The 6,850-nt window shown below is 42.0% G+C and overlaps 1 long non-coding RNA gene across 1 annotated transcript; it reads left to right on the plus strand.

Annotated features, from left to right (window-relative positions):
* The first annotated feature begins 263 nt into the window (after window positions 1–263).
* On the plus strand, window positions 264–6,374 carry LOC141523606 (uncharacterized). The gene is made up of 3 exons (XR_012478533.1): window positions 264–1,144; window positions 1,816–1,968; window positions 6,057–6,374. It is a non-coding gene; the product is annotated as an uncharacterized LOC141523606 (long non-coding RNA).
* Window positions 6,375–6,850: the final 476 nt, after the last annotated feature.

Raw genomic sequence — 6,850 nt, forward strand, 5'->3', positions numbered from 1 at the left:
TGACAGCATCTGGGAGTTTGGGAGTCTTGATGTGCAAGACCACCTAGAGGAAGAAATGTCTTGTCCCATATTCTCTCAAACAATTCAGACTTGTTCCTTTGTCCTATGTTGTCTAGAAGGTTGAATAAGAAGTTAATGGATCATCATGCACTCAGAGTTCACCTGTGTGATGAAACATCACAGGTCCCATTGTTTGCTATTGCCATGATCTCAGAAACCCAAGTGATCCTGTGAAAGTAGTGAGTCCAGAAGGCTTATGGGAGAGGAAGGAAGAGTCATATGTGACTAGTAAAGCACACATTTTACCAACACCCCTGTCATCCAGGTGCCAACACGTGCCACCACTTTTGTCACCCATGTGCCACCAAGTACCACCATCACTGTCACCCAGGAGCCACCAAGTATCACCACCATTTCCACCTGGGAGTCACTCATTCTCACCAACGTTTGGATCTTTTGGGGCACATTTCACGAAAGTTGTCTTATCATGTAGTAGCACCTAATCCATCCAGGACAAAACTACAAACTTCCAGGATAACCCTACAGAAATGGCAGGCTTTTTATTCAGATAAAAAGAATTCTGCATTAGTATCAGCAGTATCAACATTAGAAATATGCAGTAGAAATATCACCAGCACCACCAGTATCAGTGAGAACATCATGGCTCAGGTCCAAGAAGATGATACTTAGAGTCTTCTACAGCCTCTAATATATTTTGGGAGACATATGAGAAGCAGCTAGAGGAAGAAATATCTTGTCCTATGTTCTCCACAAGCAGACATTCCTTTTCCTTTGCCTTTTGTTGCCAAGTAGGGTGAATAACTATGGAATAGATCATCCTGTATTCAGAGTTCACCAGTATGATGAGAGTTCAAAGGTTCCATTGGTTCCTAATGCTGTTTTACCATAAATGATTGTGGTTCCAGGATGGTAGTGAATCCAACAGGCTCATGGGCAAGAATAGGGCAGGGTGATAACTTAGGGTCATGTTGGAGAATGAAGGCCCAACTATGTTGTTTCCCATGTGCAGCCAAGTGCTACATTTGTCACCCATTTCCCACCAAGTGCCATCATCATGATCAACCATGTGACATCAAATGCCACCACCATGGCTATCCACGTACCACCAAGTTTCACAACTACTGTAAGTCAGATACTACCCAGTGCCACCCTATTGTCACCCAGGTGTCACAAAGTGCCACGATCATTGACATCTAGGTTTGGTTGAGTGCCATGACACAGTCACATCAATGTCACAAAATGTAACCACCAAGTCACCCAGGTACCTCCAAATGCCACCACAAATGACTCAAAGGACAACAAGCATCACCACCACTGTCACCCAAGTGCCACTAAGTGATCACTATTGTCACTTGGGTGCTACTCAGTCCCACCATTTTGGACATCAATTGATACCATGATGGTCCCCTAGGTGTACTAGCCAGTCTAAGCAACATTTCAAACTTTTGGACCCTGCTGCACAAAAGCAATTTTATGCTGTAGCAGTACTTAATCATTGACAGAACTAAACTACAAACCTCCACAATAATGCTCTAGAAATTGCAGATTTGTTTAAGTAATAGCCTTCTGCTGTAGCAGCAGCAGTTGCAGAATTATAAAAATGCTACAGAAACATCACCAGCACCACCAATAGAAATAAGATGAATATCATGTCCCAGAACCAAGAGGATGATACCTGGGGTCTACTACCTTCTCTGGGAACCTTGAGTTTCACGATGTTCAAGAAACAGCTAGAGGAAATAACCTCTTGTTCTCCATAATCAGTCATCTGTTCCTTTGCCTTTTGCTTTCTAGGAGAGTGAAAATCAAGGGAAAGGATCATCCTGCATTCAGTGTTCACCAGTGTTTTTGAACTCCATGGGTGTCATTGGATATAGATAGTTATCCCAGAAACCCAATTGGTGCTGTGATTGAAATGGACCCAGCAGTTTCATGGACAAGGATAAGGTAAGCCAAGAACTTTAGGGACACATTTGACAATAATTGCCCACTTATTACCTGCCCCATTGTCACTCATATACCACCAAGTGTCACCACCAGTGTCACCCAGGTGACATCAATTGACACATGATTGTCACCTAAGGTCCAGAAGTGCCACCACGATTGTCAAACAGGTTCCACCAGTGCTATCACCACTGTCATTAAGGTGTCACAAGTGCCATCATCATGGAACACAGATTCCATCAAATGCAACCACTATTATCAGCCAGATGTCACCATGGGCCATCACCTTTATCACTTAGGTGTCACTCAGTTCCATCCTCTTTCTTGGTGTCACTCAGTTCCATCCTCTTTCTCATCAATTGACACTATGAAGGTGTACTAGGTGCCATCCATTGCCACCAGTGTTTCAACCTTTTTTAGGTTGAAACATTACATTAAACCTCTGCATGAAAGGGTTCATATGCCTTAGCAGTACTTAACCCTTTCCAGGATTAAACTACAAGGTTTGATTAAAAGTCTCCTGCAGCAGTAATAACAGTTGCAGCAATAGCAATATATGAAATAAACAGCAGAAACATCACCAGCACCACCAATAGCAATAAGATCAGTAAGCATCATGGTTCAGCACCAAGAGGATGATATTTAGTGTTTTCTACAATTTCTGAGAGATTTGGGATTCCTTATATACAAGAATAATTTAGAGGAAGAAACTTCATTCCCATTTTCTCCAAAGCAAACTACTCTTTTTCCATTGTCCTTTTTAATTGTGGACGTTGAATAACAAAGGAGGGGATCATACTGTTCTCCAGTATGATGGAACTCTAAGGGTCCCATTGGTTGATAATGCCATTATTCTATAAACATAAGTGATCCTCAGATGATAGTGAATCAAGTGGGTTCATGAGCAAGAACAGGGCAGGCTGAGGACTTTAGAGCCACATATTACAACAAAGGTCCTTCTATTACCAGCACAGTTGTCATCCAGGTTCCACCATGTGGACTGCCACCACCATTGTTACCTGGGTACCACTAGTCCCATAGTCTCTTTCATCAACTGAATCCATGATGGCACCGTAAATGCCACCCATTGTCACCAATGAATAATCCTTTTGTTACCCTCTGCATGAAAGTCTTTTCATACTAGACTTGGACTTAACCCTTTCCAGGGATAACCTACAAGCTTCCAGGATAAGCCTCCAGAAATTTCAGTTTTGTTTGGATAAGTTAAAGCATCCTACAGAAAAAGGAACATAAGAAATCAGTAACTTAAACATCACCAATATCACCAATATCAGTAAGATGAACATCATGTCTCTGGGGCAAGAGGGTGATGTTTAGGATATTCTACAGTCTCTGGGAGCCTTGGGAGTCATGATGTGCAAGAGCCATCTAAAGGAAGAAACCTCTTGCTCCATGTTCTCCAAAACCAATCACTCATGTTCCTTTGACCTTTGTTTAAATGATGAATAACGAGGAAATGTATCATCCTGCATACAGAATTATGCAGTGTAATGAAAATACAAGTATGCCATTGGATGTTTATGCTATTATCTCAGAAATGTGCTGTGATATTAGTGAGTTCATCTGGCTCATGGGCAAGAATAGGATTGGCTGAGAACTTCAGAGACATGGCTGACAATCAATGGTCACATATCACCAGCATTGTTGTTACCTATGTGTCACCAAGTATCACCACCATTGTCACTAACGTATCACCATCATTGCCACGATCTCTGTTACCAAAGTATTACTAAGTGCCAACACCATTGTCACCAAGATGCCACAATTGCCACACCACTGTTACTCAGATATTACATGTGACACAATCATTTTCACCCAGGTGCCATCAAGTGTCACCACCATTGTCTTTCAGGGGCAACTAAGTTCCACAATCATTTTCATACATGCCATCAAATACACCACCATTGTTAGTCATGTGCCACCACCAATGTCACATACGTTCCACCAAGTACCACAACCTCTGTCACCAAGGTGCCACAAGATGCCCCCATGTGCCCCCACTATTGTCACCCAGGTACCACAAGAAAGAACATCATTTTCACATAGCTGCTACCAGTTGACACTACCATTGTCTCCCAAGTGCAACCAAATGTCACCATCATTTTTACACATGCCACCAAGTACTATCACTATTGTCACACAAGTTGCACCAAGTATCACCACCATTGTTAGCCAGGTTCCACTCAGTTCTCCATCTCTGTAATTAATTAGAACTATGATGACTTCCTAGATATCATTCATTGCCACCAATATTTCAACCTTTTTGGGCCCTCTGCACTCAACCCATTCCATGACTAAACTGTTAAGACACCAGAAAATTTATGGTTTGTTTGGCTAAAACAGAAAAAAATCACCAGTACTAGCAATATCAATAAAATGAACATCGTGGCTCAGGACAGGACCAAGAGAATGATACTTGGGGTCATCTGCAGTTTCCGGGGAGCTTGGGAGTTATTATGTGCCAGATTCAACTTGAGGAAGAAAGTTCTTGCCTCATGTTCTTCAAAACCAGCCACTCCTGTTCCTTTGCCCTTTACCATTGAGGATGGAGAGTACAAAGGAACTGGATCATCCCACACTCAAGAGTTCACCAGTGAGATGAAACTCCAATGGTCCCATTGGTTGCTAATGTCATAATCCCATAAACCCAAGTGACCTGGTGGTGAGTTCAGCAGGCTCATGGGTAAGGATAAGGCAAACTGAGGTCTTAGATTTATGTTTGACAGGAAAACTCCATCTATAACCAGCACCGTTACTACCCATATACCATCAAATGCTGCCATATTTCATCAAAAGTCACCATCATTGTCACATGAATACCACTTAGTTTCAACATCTCTATCAACTATCACTATGATGGGATCCTAGATACCACCCATAGCCACAAATATTTTCACTTTTTGCTGTCCTCTACAGGAAAGTGATCATATGCTATGGTAGCATTTAACCTTTCTAGAACTAAACTACCAGCATATTCCTCTAGCAATTGCAGGCTTGTTTGGCTAAGAAAAAAGCATCCTGCAGCAGTAGCAGCAGTAATAGCATTTGACATAAGCAGCAGAAACATCACCAGCACTACCAATATCTGTACAATGAGCATGATGATTCTGGATAAACAGGATGATCCTTAGGGTCTTCTACAGCTCCTACGAGCCTTGGGAATCATGATGTACAAAAATTATTCCTATGTTTTTCAAAATTAGCCACTCCTATTCCTTTGTCCTTTGTTGTCTAGGAGGGTAAATAAGAAGAGAATGAATTATATTTCACTCATACTTAACCAGTGTGATGAAACTCCAAGGGTCCATTGTATGCTAATGCCTTTTTCTCAGAAACTCAGGTGGTCATGTAATGGTAGTGAGTCCATCAGGCATATGTGAAAGGATAAGGCAGACTGAAAACTTTGGATACATGTTTGGCAACCATGGTTTACCTATTACTAGTAACCTTGTCACCCATGTGACACAATGTGACACTGACATTGTCACCCATGAGCCACCAGGTGCTACTACTGTCATCACCAATGAACCATCATTATAACCCATGTGCTATTAAGTGCCACCACCATTGTTACCCTGGTGCTACTATCCTATCACCCAGGTGCCACAAAGTGCTACTACCATTTCTCCGATGTGACACTAGTTGGGAATGGAGACATTGTCACCTGATTGCCACTCAGTTCCTCCAGCTCTGTCACAAATTGCTACCATAATGGTATCCTAGTGTTACCCATTGCTATCAATTGTTTCCACATTTTTGAACCTTGTGTCTGAAAGTGGTGTTTTGCTCTAATAGCCACTAACCCTTTCCAGAACTAAAATACAAGGTTCCAGTTTAATCCTCCATCACCTGCACATTTCTTTGGCTAGGTAAAAGCACCCTCAAACAGTAGCAGCATTAGCAATAACAGCAGCAACATCACCAACACCACAATGCCAGTACTTAAGTTTTTCTAAAGCCTCTAGGTGTTTTGGGAGTCATGATGTGGAAGAGCCAGGCAGAAGAAGAAACCTCATACCTTATGTTCTCCAAAACCAACCACCCCTTTTACTTTGGCTTTTGTTGTCCAGAAGGGTGAATAACAAGGGAATGGATCTTTCTGTACTCAAGAGTTCACCAGTGTGATGAAACTCCAAGGGCCCTATTGGATTCTTATGCTATTATTCCATAAACCTAAGTAGTCCTGAGATGGTGGTGAGTCCAGAAGGTATATGGACAAGAACAGGGAAGGTTGACCACAATCACTGCTACATTTAACAACCAAGACCTAACTGTTACCAACAACATCATCATCAAGTGCCACCACTATTGTAGCTTGTAAATAAATGTCAGAAACTTTGTCATAAATGCTGCCAGGGGACATGACTGTTGTCACCTGACTGCAAATAAATGCCTCTAAATTGTCACCAAATGTCACTGGGTCATCACCATTATCACCTAGGAGTACCTAAGTGTCCCCATTTTGTCAACCATGCCCCATCAAACATTGCTACATTTATCACCTTTCTGCCACCTGTATTATCAAGAGGATAAAAAAAGACCTTCTATAGCAACTGTTTTTTAGTCACTTCTTGTGATGTTGAAGAGCCAGACAGAAGTAATTACCTTGTGTTCCATATCCCCATGAACCAGCTTCTCCTAGACCTTTGCCCTTTGCTGTGCAGGAGGCTGAATTAGAAGGAAATGCATATTACTTCAACCAGAGTCAACCAGCATAATGAAACTTCAAGGGCCCTATAGGATACCCATGCCCTGATCTCAGAAACACAACACAATCCTGAGATAGTAGTGAGTCAAGCATGTTGCTGACAAAGGATAGGACAGACTGAGAACCAGAGAGCCACTGATGCTCATTTATTACCCA

This window comes from Macrotis lagotis, chromosome 1, assembly GCF_037893015.1.
Source record: "Macrotis lagotis isolate mMagLag1 chromosome 1, bilby.v1.9.chrom.fasta, whole genome shotgun sequence".
NCBI classification, from domain to species: domain Eukaryota; kingdom Metazoa; phylum Chordata; class Mammalia; order Peramelemorphia; family Peramelidae; genus Macrotis; species Macrotis lagotis.